General features: G+C 31.4%; 1 protein-coding gene across 4 annotated transcripts in view; it reads left to right on the top strand.

Moving 5' to 3' along the window:
* The window catches only part of SEMA3A (semaphorin 3A), a 669,223-nt gene that overhangs the window by 275,211 nt on the left and 378,274 nt on the right, over positions 1-15,738 (top strand). For 3 of the 4 annotated variants that reach the window (XM_074194047.1, XM_074194048.1, XM_074194049.1), the window contains exon 3: positions 3,747-3,812. The exons of the other annotated variant lie outside the window; for it this stretch is intronic. The gene's annotated coding sequence lies outside the window, so the exon portion shown is untranslated. The remainder of the gene's footprint in view (positions 1-3,746; positions 3,813-15,738) is intronic. 4 annotated transcript variants of the gene reach the window in all.

Here is a 15,738-nt window from a genome sequence, read left to right as displayed (position 1 = left end):
GCCAAATGAGTGAGGCAATTGTGTCAAATGAGATTCCTTTTTTTGTGTAAATATTAAAGTATAATGGGAACTCTTTGCATTTTTGAATGCTCAACTCCTATAGACTGGCCTTTCAAGTAGGGTAATTAAAATTTCTGGATATTCTTTATCATATTCTGGGAAGACAACCTCACATATACTGCTTTCTCTAATAACTAGAATAAATAATCTGCTATTACAATGAATTATGTTGTTATCAGGTTCTAACATTTATATTCAATGAAATGAATCTGTCATCTTCATTATGTAATAAAAATTATACTGTGATCAAAGCAATAATACTTTTGCTTAGATGGTCATTAATCATATCTGTAGTTTTTGCTTATCTTCTTCTCTTTCCAGTTCTAGAACCATGAACTGACTGAACCATTGTTTCAATATGGGCAATATTAGCAATTATCTCCTGTTATCTCACTCATAATTCCAGTATCTATGCACCAAAGTACCTCTTTCTAGGTGCCACACTATTTATGTGTAGTTTTCCTATTAGAATGAAAGCTTTTCAAGGTTAGGAATTGTTTCTTCTTTTGTGTCCATATCCTCAAAACTTAGCTACATGTTTCCCATAGAAAAAGCCTTTAATAAATCTTTTTACATTCTTTCATTCATTCATTCATTTCCTTTTTAAAATAAAAATGGCATATATATGTATGTATGTATGTGTATGTGTATATAAACTCCTAAAAGTACTTAAGAGTACTTGAATGAGAGCTAGAGAGGAATTAAGAGATTTTCCTCATTTGACAAGTGAGAAAACTGGGATCCAGAGTAGCTAAATGACTTGCCACAGGTCATAAGGTATGGAACTAGTATTTGAACTGTGGTCCTCTTATTCCAAATCCAGGACTCTATTTTCTATACCACTCTACTTCTGATTTTTAAAGGGAAAATGTTAAAAAAAAATCTACTTTGATCTTTTTTTTTTTAGAGTACACTATTTAGCTTGGCTTTTTTCAGGTACCTTTGATTTCCTGTCACAATTATTTTTAGGGGAGAGTCAATTCTCTATTATCACTTTCATATTAGTACACTTGAGAGGAAACATTCTGTCAATTTTTGCCACTGACTAGTAGTTTTGATAAAATTCGGTGGGGGGGTAATTTGAAACTCTTGGTTAAAATAATGACTTATGATTATTTCTGGATTTCATTATTCAGTCTATGTTCTCCTTGTACCAAGAGATTGACTCTAGTAGATGTGAGAATACAGAATAAAACAGGGTTTCCATTCATCTGTGTTTCATCAACTGCATCCCTGTTGGACAACAATTGGACCTTCAAACAAACTGTGTTTGGAAGTGCTGCCCAGAGTCATTAGAGATGTGCCTCAGGGTCTTATCCAGTTACCATGGAAACCTTCCCCTCCAGTAATATACAGTAAAACCCTAAGCAAAGGTGATGAATCTAGGCTGGAAACATAAGAAAGATGAAGAAATTATAGGAATCCAGGGAAGTAACAGTAGAAACTAGTTGCCAAGAAGCAGTTACCTATGCATGTGCATAAATCTGTCTTCTGACATTATTCATGTTGATAGATTTTTTCAAGTGAAAGTTTTTAGGATTATTTGTCTGATTTAAAGAAAAAAACCATTAAAAGAGAGGCAAATGCCCTCATTTTTACAGCTATTCTATATCTTTCACTTTAACTACATGAGTGAAATAATTTTATTTGCATTTTTTAAGGATTACTCCATTTTCTCGATAGTTATTGAATCAGAAAGAAATGTCAAGTCAGACCAGATAACATATTTCTTTTTCAATCAAGATAAAACTGACTTACTCAAGAGTTCTGTTTTCCTATCTTCCACATTCTTAATGATAGTTTTCAAGACATGATAAAAAGGCTGAAAAGAGCTTCAATTTATACTACTAAAGTAATGTCACCGAATGATACAAGAAAAAAATGATGCTATTAGAAATAACCATGAAACTGTGAATGCATCCCTAGTTACCAAATTGTGCTGTCTTGAAATAAAAATTCTATATAGCTACCATAAAATAATGGCACATAAAACAACTTCTCAAAAACATCTTGTGATTTTTCCCCCACTGATGATGGTATTTTCCTTGAAATTACCTTCATAAATTTATTTTAAAGTTTTATGACAAAATAGTGATCAGGATATATGTACATGTTATATCAGGAAGGACATGCATAGCATTTTGAAACATGATTCATAATACATGTTTCAACAAAATTTCCTATTATAATTCACTTAAACTCTGACATGATTAATTAAATTGAAAACTAATTGATTGAACTTTGAAAACAACAAAATAGCTTGAGTAAAATAGGAAGTGTCAGTTTGTCCATTGGCATTAGAGGGTGGACTTCACAGTAAATATCTCTGATCCAGTTATCCAAGATATGTCCAAGATAAGAAACTAGAGAACTAAAAGTTATTCCCCATGGATAAGAAATTAATGGCTATACTGTCTTTTATCTTTTCTTTGTATTTCCAGTGCTCAACATAGTATCTGATATATCATGAACACTTAATAAATACTTATTGATTGATATAAACAAAAATCTCAAAACAATAATTGCAAACTATTATCAACTATATGAATGCTTACTTTAAAATACTAATGAGATTTTTTCAAATCCAGACATATGAAGTTTCCCCTTATAATCAGAAAGCTGGAAAAAATGATAAAGATGGGAATTATCAACATTGTCATGTTTGTAGTTAGATATCACCAGCACTTAGTGTATTTTCTATATATTCTTAGCACTTAATACATTATTGAACCATTTAACCACTAGTAACTGGACTTTTGAAATTATTCAATTATTTTCCAAAGTAATTTTAAATTATACAAAGAAAATATCTAAATTGCTCTTTCTCTTTGTTTGTTCCAGAAATTACTTTTGGTTTGGTATATGTGCCAAGAATGATAAAGCTGGAAATGAAATTCCCGCATAAATCAAAATATTTGTAGCTGTTATCTTTGTTTTAGCAAAAAAATGACTCAAAAATTAGGATCTATGAATTTAATAGAGCATTATTATTTTATAAGATTTGAATAATGTAAAGAATGCAGAGAAACATATGAAGACATGAACTATTGAAAAGTGAATAGACAGAACAATGAAAATATATCTGTTGACTGCAACAATATAAACAGATAGAATAGCAGCAAAAGTGAAATTTTACATTGTAATTGCAATCAAGATTACCATGAAAAATTGGGAGAAAGTTCACCTTCCATATTAAAGTCATGGTTTATCCATTCAGAACGTTGCATATACTCTTAGAAATTTAATGTGTTGAATAGTTTTGCTGAACAGCTTCTCTTCCATGCCTCTCTTATCTGTAACTTTTTTTATGAGGGAGGCAGAATTATTTTTAGAAATGAAAGTGATATAGAATATTTAAAATGAAATATATTAATAATAGTTTTTATTAATTATAGCATGTTTCTCCTTTCATTTAGGTTTTTGTAGTTATGAGTTTTCTAGTATTCATATCTTTAAAATATAGATAACATATTAAATTAATATTCATACACCAAGGGATTTGATGATACAATATTATTATTTTACTTATGAATTTATGTTAACCTTTTATCCTTTTGGGGTATGGTAGTTGCCTATTGTGATTATCTTTCCAATCACATCAACCAAATAGATCTTACAAAAACAAAGTTATGCCTTTTTGAAAGACTCAACTGTTTTTTATTTACAATACACCATTTTTTTTCTAGCAATAAGTATGGGATCCTTTTTGAACTGCACAACATAGACAATAAGTCTCATCTCAACAACTCCAGGTAAGCAATAGAATATATCTGCTACTATAGATCCACAGGAGACATACTCAAAATTATCTTTTTGGATCAGATTGGAAAGAACACTTTCTAAGATTCATAAATAAGAGATTTTACTTCTATTTGTAGCAAACAAAAATAGGGTTTTTCTGAAAGTTTCTGAGTACTAACTCTGTCATGATAAGATCTCTTATTGCAGGCAATATATTTTTTCACATGACAGAAAAATTTTAGATTTGGGGATTCTTGATACTTTTATAAGATATTGTTGTAATATTGTGGAATTTGGGAAAATTACTTACAAATATCCTTGAATACAAAATGGAAATTTGTTTTACTAGTTTAATAATAAAAACATTATTCATAATATTTCCTCACAAGGTCCATCAATAAAGTTGTAGATGATACCATCCATTCTTTGAATTTATGAAGATTACCTAGTTTATGTTAGAATCTATATTTTGGATTTTTAGTATAGCTCCTTCTCAGAGACTTTTCCATTCAAAAATATTGATATTCTGCAATGTTCATATCAATATCAATTATTGTTCAAGACATCTGTATTATTAAAATAAATAAATTTAGGAATTGTATTAGCATATTCCTCTTGGTGTCTGATGGGGAAATGGGAATTTCCATGCATGAGTCAGTGTAATTATTTGACTAAAAGTTTTAAATAAATTCCTTGCTCTAAGATAGTAATGGATTAGGACTAGTGTGAAATGATTGAAGAGTCTGAACAACCAATCAATTAAGGCAAATTTAAACCTGTTATGTGTGCTTGGTAGAGTCAGACTCATTTTGGTGGTATAAGAATTTAAAGACAAAGCTTTGAGGTGACTATTGATGTGTTATAACTAGGACATATAGGCAAAAGCCAAAATTAAGTCTGACCCTGTCTAACTATATCAAATTGTATTGTTTTTGTTTTAACATGGGTATCTAGAATTAGATGTATATTATGCCTTTTACCTTTTTTATGTTGCAAAAAACTATAAAGTCATATACCATAAAGATAAAGATATAGAAATAACAGACCCTTATTCACTGAAGAAGCCAACAAAATAAAAACAAAATTGCCAAGGACTGCTAGATCTAATGAGATGATCAACTAAAATGGGAAGTAAAAGCCAACCCCTTCCTCCATATGTCTAAAAGAGGCAGATGATGATGATGATGATGTCCTAGCTTTGTACTCATGAATTAATCATATATTGATATGCTATTCATGCAGATATCTAAAATAGATTCAGGGACAGTGAGAAATAGTTTATTTAACATCTACAAGGAAAACAGTTAACCATAAACAAAATCATTTCAAGGGCAATTTATGAAATATGAAGTTTGTCAAGGAGACAGTTTAAAATAATTATATTTCTGCTTAGCCCTAAATCTATTATCATCTCTTTAAAGTAGAACTAAATAAATTTTCAGCTTCTATGCTTGACATATTGTGTTATACATAGATGGATACAAGTTAAACTGTTTCCTGCTATTACCTGGTCATAACATTGATCCATTAAAACAACAACCAAAAAATAAATTCATTAATAATAACTTTATTAGAGATATAATTTCTATAAGTAACCACAATCTTCAATCTATATGAAACAAAGATTTTCAAAATATAGAGATTTGACATGGAAAATGAAAATCATTTTAGGGTTTTGAGTACTTAGAAGAATTGGTGATCATTATAAGCCATTGTGAGTTAGTGTAAATAGTTTCACCTGTATACTAAAATTTCTAATAGTATTCTCATGAATAAGTCTGAGATATGTAAACCAAGTAGTGTTTACTAAGACATAATGAATGACTGGATGCAAAAGAGGAAAAAAAGAATGGTTCATCATCAACTTAGAGCAATTTTTCTGTTAGTATTTTTATTTATATAGAAACTTTTATTTAATCAAATTTGAAGATGATCTGAAACTTGGAATCCCTTTTAGCTAAAAAATATGATACGTTGAAAAGTGATTATAGTAAGAAAAACTAGACTGAAGAACACGGATATTATGGAACACTAGTGTTCTATAAGAAACTATAAATGGTCAAGCTCTAGAGAAGCATGAAAGGAATTATAGGAGTTGATGCTGAGTAAAGGAGCAGAATGAAGAGAACAATGTACATATTAACCACATCATTGTGAGATGATCAATCCTGATGGCTGCAGATGCTCTCAGCAGTTCAGAGAGCTAGAACAATCCTATTAGACCAGCTGTGAACAATGCTATCCCCATTAGAGGAAGAAAACCAAAACAAAATCCTTCAGAATCTGACGAACACTACACTCACTTTAAATATATATATATATATATATATTTCTTATGTACTTCTTTCCCTTAATCCTAATTCCTCATACCCAAAATGGCTAACCTATAAACATGCTTAACACAAACCTGTAAATAGAATGTTGACCTGACTGTTTGCCACTAAGGGGATGGGGGTGGGAAGGGGGAAATTTTGTAACTTAGGAAGATGCACAGGCATATGGATGAATGTTAAAAAAAAAACTTTCATAACATGTGTTTGGAAAAGTAAAACATCGATAAAAAATAAAATAAAAAAACTAAACTGATCAGTCACATTTAATAAGATGAAACATAATGGAGATAAAGAAAAAGTTCTATACTTAGATTTAAGTGAAAAATAAACATTTCAAACATAAAATGTGAAAACATGAATAAATAACAGTTTATGTGAAAATGATCTGATAGTTCTAGAGGTCTCTGAGTACATACTAGGACTAAACAGTAAGATATAACTACTAAAAAATCTACCATTCTTGTGCATGATTAATAAAACCAAAGTATTCAGAATGACAATAATTTATCATGAAAGAAATACTTAATCTTGGCATTTCATTAAAAGAGCACAGTGCTGAAGATTAGGGTGCTGGAAATCCTTGTCCAATCTGCCTTGCTCAGATGAAATCTAGATTCCTTTTTACATCCAATCCTACATTCCATAATTTAACAATGGCACTAATAAACTGTCACTTAACAAAAAGAGGAAGGATAACATGGTGAGGGAAGTAGAAATCATGCCATCATGATGAGGAGCAGGTATCTGGGATGTTTGGTATGATAAATAAAAAAGTCTGGGTGAGGGTGGGAGGATTATAGCTGTCTTCAAGGATTTTAAATTATTATTTTGTTGGTTTTTCTTAGTATTCAACCAGGAATTAGAAACAGGAAATTTGTTATAAATTATAGTGACAGACTTCAACTTGATAAAAAATATATTATATCCATTTGGAGATAATGATTTCCTATGATTGTAGTTTTTCAGCTATAGACTGGATTGAAGTATCAAGGATTTTAACATAAGGACTTTTTTGTTAAGATACTATTTGGAGGGTGGCTAGGTGGTGCAGTGGATAAAGCACTGGCCCTGGAGTCAGGAGTACCTGGGTTCAAATCCGGTCTCAGACACTTAATAAATTCCTAGCCTGTGGTCTCAGGCAAGCCACTTAACCCCATTGCCTTGCAAAAAAAAAAAAAAAAAAAAAAGCTAAAAAAAGATACTATTTGGATCAGATTAAATTCTTATTCCTTTTTAACTCTGAAATAATATGCTTCTGAAATCCTAGATTACTTATGATAATCTACCAAAATTATCCAAGTGATAATGAGAAGCGATCCAGAAATCTGGGTACAACATTTGTTTTAAATGTACTTTTTTTTCAGAGTAGGAGAGGGGAGGTTGCCAGGCAATGGGATTAAGTGACTTGCCCAGGGTCACACAGCCAATAAGTATCAAGTGTCTGAGGCCAAATATGAACTCAAGACCTCCTGACTCCAGGGTCAGTTCTATCCACTGAGTTACCTAGCTGTTCCTTAAAAATGTATTTTCAATTTTATTGATAAATCTTGTTTGAAGTGATGTCATATTCAAATGTGGTAACAGAAAAGACAGGCAAGAATAATAACCTAAAAGCAGCAAGATATTGAATCATGCCTTCTACATTTTGTCAGATACTCTAATAAGATACTTGAAAATCTGCAAAACAATTTCAAAAGATGGCACAAAATGGACAATTTTGCTACTATTATTAAATTTAATATAATAATTACTATTATTCCTATAGCTCCTGCTTTAGGCTAGTCACTATGAAATGCACAAATAAACATTGAAAGATAGTCCCTGCCTCCAAGAAGCTCACAATTTAATGAGTAATACAAGAAGTAAATGGTTATTTAAAACTCAGTTGTGCACAAAATAAATTGAACATAATCACTGAGAGAAGAAACTAGAATTAAGAGAGACTGGCAAAGGCTTCTTATAGAAGGTGGGATTTTAACTGAAAGCCAGAAAGTGGAGATGAGAAGGGAAGACATTCCAGACGTTAGTTACCACCAAAGAAAATGTTCAGAGAAAGGAGACTATAAATTGTTTGAGAAAAAACAGAGGATTGTGTAGTAATTTCACATATAATGGAGTGGAAGGGATTGTGTGAGATATGTGAAAACTAGAAATGTGAAGGTAAAGGAGCTTTGGGCTAGTTCTGAAAGGTTTAGAATGCAAATAGAGGCTTTTATATTAAAGGTTTTAGGGTAGAGTTTATTGAGTAGAGTGAATGACATAGTCAGATCTATGCTTTAGGGAAATCACTATGACAGGTGGATGGACAGGAGTGAGAAGAAATTTGTGGCAGGTAGACCAACCATCAAACTATAGTTTGTATGAGTTGAAGAAAGCCCATACCAAGATTTTTGTAGTATCAGAGGAGAAAAAGGACCAAATGTGAGAGAAGTGTTGATAAGCCTTTGTACCAGAGTAGATATGGGAGTTAGTGATAGTGCAAAGTTGTTGATGATAACTCACTAGTGAACCTGGATGACTAGGAGACTGGCAGAACACTTACAAAGATAGGTAGAAAGGAGAATTTTGTAGAAAAGATAATGAGTTTGGGTTGGGCATTTTAAGTTAAAGGTCACTATGGGACGAAGTTCAATATGTACAATAAGTATTTGGAGATGTGAGACTACAGAAGTAATTTAACCTGGCTAAGTAGAGAATCTGATCTGAGAGATCTGAGGTACTAATTGAATCCATGAGAACTGAGCTCAACCAAGTAAAATAGCATCATAGAGGGAGAATAGGAGGACATCCATGGTCAGTAGGCATAAACTGGATGAAAATGCAGCAAAGAAAAGTAAAAAAAAAGAGTGGTCAGATGAGTAGGTTGAAAACCAGAGGAGAGTGTTGTCACAGAAACTTAGAGGGATATAAAATTTGAAATTAATGATTAAACTGCAAAAATTATATTGTGATAAAATGATCATGTCATATGTTGTAATTACTTAAATCTCTTCCTCTTATTAAAAGCAAAGTCAAAAGAGAAAAAAAAAGAAAATATTCTAGACAGAGTTACCTGAAAAAGTAGTCGAGAAGTAGTGTAAAAAAGCAATTATGCTTTTATTTTCCAATGTATGTTGCATTAACAGTAATAATAATAATAATAATAACAATAATAATAACTGATATCAATATTTCCTAAGACTTGGACTGCTATTTGATGTTGTAATCTATTTTCTTCCCTCAGAACCACTATATGTGATTTCCATATTTCTTTATTTTCATCACTTTGCCTACAACCTTTGACGAAAAAGTTTGTTTACAGTTTTCCTCTATTACCTATGCTTCTCCTATAAGAATTTACGTGTAGACAGGGTTTTTTCTGCTTGTCAAATGATCTCTGAAACATATAAGTTAAAATAAATTTTTCTGGGGAAAGAGTATCCTTGTAAGTTTTGAAAGACCATACCAGAGAAAGAATTTCATTTTAGTTTGGTCTTCAAAATGTCTCAAAGTGGTTCTATTTCCATTTTCATTATAGATTTTTTTACTAATCTAGGGTTATTCAGTTTATTTACAAAACAAATGTCTCCCAATGTTGGATTTGCATTTTTCTGAGTTTATTTTCAGCAGTTTTTCTTTGGAAACCTAATTAAAGCTTTCACCTTTTGTAAATCATTTCTGACAAGCAAAGTATGATCAACACTACTGAGGCTGCTTTAAAGTGTTTTGTTTTTCTTCTTGATTTTTATTCTTTTGACACAGAAGACACAATAACACATGCATAAAGTACATTTCTCTAAAAGTTGAATAAAATTAACTAAAAGATTAAGTATACTATATCACTTTAAACACTTGTCATGTGACTTTTGTGTAAGTGCATTTGAACTTCCATGACTCTCTACCAACATTATCCATTGCATTTGACTGGAATATCATTACTGTTTGGTGATATCTCTAGAAGACAGTTAAATGGTGGTTAGAATTAGACTCTATTGGGGACTGAATTTCGGATTCTGCTTCAAATGCATAATTATTGACTATGTAAACTTGGTCAAGTCACTAACCATTATCAAAACTAGTTTCCTCATCTGTAAAATAGGGATAATTATAGGATCTACCTCAGAAGGTTGTTACAGAAACCTTTTCAATCATTAAGGGCTATGTAAATACTAACTAAAATCTTTGTGCATACTTTTCTTGTATTCTGCATTTTCTATTCTTCTCTTGATAAAGTGGTCCCCAAGTTCTGATTTCTTTGAAAGAATTTTTTTGAGATATGTAGTTTATAGGACTTGGCACTTTACTTTGTTACTCTGCATGTCATAACCTATATAACAATAAGAGTTTGACTATCTGACTGATGAGATTATATATTAAGATATTTATCAGGAGTGGCTAGGTGGTGCAGTAGGATAGAGTACTGGTCCTGGAGTCAGGAGGACCTGAGTTCGAATGTGATCTCAGATACTTAATAATTACCTAGCTGTGTGACCTTGGGCAAGTCACTTAACCCCATTCCTTGTAAAAACAAAAACAAAATATATTTATCAATCTTCTCCATCCAGAATTAACTGAGGACTGATAAGACAAACAATAAAGTATTGTGTTCCCAGATCTTTGCACATCCAAACTTGGATAATTTGTCATAATTTCTTCAAGGAAAATGAAAATTGTGTGTGTGCCTCAGTGGATCTCTTTTCCTGCAACTGAAATTATGGATCCTCTATCCAAGAGGCAGATTTATGAAATTAACATCCTTAAGTTGAACTACTGAAAAAGCATTCTTTCCATAGCAATTTTTATTTGTGATGTCTGTGTGTTGATTCTTTTATTCTTTTTTGTCTTCTAATAGATATATATTTTGGGGTTTTTTTACTAAATAAATTATAATTGTAATTTGGGGTCAGTAAGGAATAAATATCGAAGATCTGTTTAACCTTTGTTTCTTTTGCTAATGTTTCAGAAATATGTTACAGTATTTGCTACTTATTGAATTCTCTAAAACTTCTCTATATAATCACTTTAACAAGAACAGAAAGATGACTTCATAAAATCACTAAAAATTATAGAGATATTTAATGTTTGAGATATTTGAGCTTAATTTTTATAAATTTTACTTTGTTTAGTAGTTTGACATAACTCTATGTGGTTTACTTGGAGTGAGTTTGTATTCCCTTATCTAATGTGTTCCCGTTTTATAGATGAGGAACTAAGGCATATAGGGATTAAGTGTCTCACTCAGAGTCATACAGCTAGTAAGTGTCTGAGAATGGATTTGAATTTCAATTTTCTCCAATTCAGGCTTTTTTCTACTGCCCTTTAATGACTAAGAATCCTGTATTTGAAAATTTTATCTCTCATAAAACTCAGAAGGTCTGTCAGTTTCCTGAAAGAGAATGACTGTCTTTGCTTTGTATTTTTGTCTCTTTATTTTACTAATGCTTGGGACACACAGAAAGTTTTGCACATAGTAAGTTCCTAATTATTGTTGCCTGGTGACTGAATGACATTAAAAAAATATCAAAATTAAATATGTAATATCAATGCTAATTTTCTATATTTGCATTGTGTCAAGTAAAAACAACCTATGTCAGACATATTGTGGTACTTGTGGTAGGAAAGGTTTGGGATATGGTTGGTGGTAGGGAATAGAATGTTGCTTCATTTTCATTTATTTAAGGTGATACCCAAAAATTTGAAGAAATTTTTTTTTTGCTGGGCAACCTAGCAGGTTAACATTAACCTTTTCTATGAGGAAAATTTTCAAATTTCAAAAATTTTCAAAGATTAAATGGGAAGGGGAGAGAAAGCAAGGACAGAAAACTTAAAATAATGGTGTCTTCCCATACTATGGCTATTTCCCAAAGCTAATTATAATAATGCCAAAACCTGGAATGGCTCTCACTAGTCTACTAGAAAATTGCACAATTATCATTACACAATCATTGCTTCCCTATAATATAAAAGCATCATGGTATAATGGGAAAAACAATAGTTCTGATGTCAGAAGGCTTAGATTCAAGTGGTAACTCTCTTATACATAGCAAGTGGATTAACTTCCTTAGATATCTCTGTTTTATTTCTTGAAAATGACTGGCCTCAATGATATCAAAATTCCCTTCCAGTTCAAAATGATCAGTTTAAATTCAAAGTGCTATTAAATTGATAGCATATCTCCCTAGTAGATGCCCCTCCTTAGTCACTGAGCTTGAAATTTTTACGTATCACTTGAGGCTCTGGTTATGAAAAAATATGTCTACTAATTGGGCAAATGGTTGTAGCTATTTCCTTTCAAGCTCATAGGTTTATTATCAGAGCAATGGGGCCATCTAGGTGACTCATTGAATAGAGCACTTGGCCGGGAGTCTGGAGAGTGACCCTGGGCAAGTTACTTAACCTCTGTTTGTCCTAATTTACAGGAGAAGAAAATGGCAAATCAGTCCAGTATCTTTGCTAAGAAAACTTCATCCAGGGTCATGAAGAATCTGATACAACTGAACAACAACATCAGAACAAAGAATTCCTCCTATTGAGTTTTCATGCTTTTCATTTTCCAATCTTTTGGTACTAGCCTTATCCCATTTATAAATTGACTGGGTGTAGTAATATCTATTGCCTCTTACTTTTTCCAATTTCTCAACTTAAGGGTAGGATACCCTACTGATACAGACATCAAATCCCCCCAAATATTCACTATTTTTACTCCTTTAACACTTGAATTAATTTATTGAACTCCCCCAAGATGATGAGTAATTTAGCTATTCAAATCATTGTATCCTAGAAAGTCAACCAAACTTCTCCTAAAGTGAGCAATGACAGACAGAGCTCAAGAATATTCCTTCAGTCTAAGACTAGTTACACTTATCTTCTAATCATATGAGGATAATAACTACCTTGTCTTAAACTTATATAAACTTTACAGTCAACTATTGCTTAGAAAATACAATGGGTTACCTACATTTGAGAGGATAATGAAAATTCTGACCTTTAGCTCAGCAATTGAAGTGAAATTTAAATTGTAGCCCTACACACTATTTAGAACCAAAAAAAAATGTTCTTCCTTGTATGCTAGATTGCATACTACTAGAGGCATATGTATTAGGTTTAAAAAACATTCATTGTAGGTGAATCATAGAATCATTTTACATCCAACAACAGATCCATTATAACATTTGGTTTTTTGGAATAAACATGATGTTTTATGATGAGTGCAAGAATGCTCTTCAATCAAAAATAATTGATCTAATGTCATCCATTTAAATATAAAATCATCTTGATAGTATTGTATGATGAATGCCTATTTGAAAGCAAGAGACCATTGTCTTGACTAATATTGTAGCCCCAGAACTAGTCTAGACTCCTAAGTAGGATAGAGGTAACTTCTAAATTTATCCCTTTCATCTTCCACAGACTGAGATCATGCACATCTGAGATGTGTTAGTTGAAATTCCACACTGTCCTGGATTGCCAAGTTTGTATGGAATGAACATGAGACAGATATTCAAAGTAAGGGAAATAAGAAAAATTTACATTTGTGAACAAATGTCTGGTTCTCCCCAGGACATCAGGGAATGCATATTCCCAAAGTCTGGTGGAGAAAGGTTTTCTTTTTTGTTTTCCTTGTTTTTTTAGGTCCCCTCATTGATTTGGTCCTATTTTAACCTGTACTTCTTTCCAGGAAGAGCTTGAGAGATTGAGAGGAAAAAAATAGCTATCAGTCAATAACCATTGGAAGAGCAACAACTGCATGTAAAATATTGTGCTAGGCTCTGTATTGAGGCAAGTAGAAAGCATAGACATATCAGAAATATTACTTGTTTTTAAAAAAACTGTAATCTAACCTAAAATTTTTCAAATTGTATGATATATCTGAAACACTTTTATAATATCCTACATTTTGAATATCTGGACCTTTGCCTTTTTCATATTTAAGTAACCTTTTACAGATTGAATCAATTATTTATTGAAATTTAAAATCAGGTTGAATTTCTAACCTGAGGATAGAAATTATTACAAATGATCTGATTGCAGAACATACCAAAAAAAAAATGCATGAGATAAATTAACATAAGTAGAATGAGAAGGGAAGCAATGAATTGGGGAAAATCTGTGTAGCATTTATCATTGATAATGGTCTTTTATTGCAAAAAAAAATAAGTAACACAGAAAACTTTTAAAACAATAGACATCCCCTGAATGAGAGGTGGTTTTTAAGGACATGAACAGCAATTCTCAAAAGAATTGCAAGCTAGTAACAATTATATGAAAGAATGCTCCAAATTATTGCTAATGATTGATGCAAATCAAAACAGTTCTTAGGTGTCACTTCACATAAAGAAATGTGGACAAAGATAATAGAAGAGGGGAATCATCAGTGTTGTAGGAATTTTAGATACTTTAAGACTTAGTAAATTATTATAGTTGATGTTGTTCCCACTTCATTCTGAAAGAGCACCAGTGATGTCACATGCAAACTATTAAAGGAACTGTGACTTGGTCCAACCATTGGAAATATGAAAATAAAATAAAATATTAACATCCTTTGACTTACAGATTTGACTGCTAGATACAGAACCCTTAGAAGTCAGTGATTTAAAAAAAATACCATTATATGCAGTGAATTATTTGTAATAAGGGAACACACAACTGGAAACAAAGTAGATGTTCATTAATTAGGGTTTGTCTAAATAAATGGTGTAATATTTGAATATAATGGATTAAAACTATGTTGATGAATGTATTTTAAGAAGCAAAGAGGGGGGGCGGCTAGGTGGCGTAGTGGATAAAGCACCAGCCTTGGAGTCAGGAGTACCTGGGTTCAAATCCAGTCTCAGACACTTAATAATTACCTAGCTGTGTGGCCTTGGGCAAGCCACTTAACTCCATTTGCCTTACAAAAACTAAAAAAAAAAAGCAAAGAGGAAAATTGATTTAAGTATGAATTAAATAAGAATCAGAAATGTAATATACACAATGACAACAGCAAAGTAAAAGAAAAATAAAGAAATTGATATTAAATTCTGAAAAATTAAAATAAAAAATTGATTCATTGAAGAAGAGATGTTAAAATTCACTTTTCTTCTTGCAGAAATTTGAGACTTTGGCTATAAAACATCTTGAATAATCATAGTTGTTTTCAATTTTTAAGAAATCATTAGATTTTTAAGGAATTGTTATCCAGGTTGGAGAGATTAGAGGGACATTTGGGGAAATATAGTTCACATAAAATTCTAAGTAAAATTTTATTTTAAAAATGAAGGAGAAATAATATGAAAATATAATCTCAAAAATTTTCATTTCAATTCAGTGACATTTCACTAAGAATCTTTATGTACAAAGCTGAATAATAGATTCCAGAAATATGAAAATGGGATAAGACACAGTTCTTGCCCTAATGGAGCTTCTAATTTAATATCAGTAATCAAACATCTTTCAAATCCACATCATCATATGTTCATGTTTAACGATGTTAATTTAGCCTCTGACACTTTAATTCACATAATTGGGCTAAAGAATTAGAATTAAGTAATGTTCAAAAAATTTTTTGTTTGTTTCTTTCTGAATGCTATAAATGTTCAGAAGGAAGCATATCAATCAAAAACACCTCTTTGAAAGCAGCTGAGAC

Source organism: Macrotis lagotis, chromosome 7 (assembly GCF_037893015.1).
Source record: "Macrotis lagotis isolate mMagLag1 chromosome 7, bilby.v1.9.chrom.fasta, whole genome shotgun sequence".
Lineage (NCBI taxonomy): Eukaryota > Metazoa > Chordata > Mammalia > Peramelemorphia > Peramelidae > Macrotis > Macrotis lagotis.
Note: the sequence above shows the minus strand (reverse complement) of the source record. Positions and strands in the feature narration are given on the sequence as shown.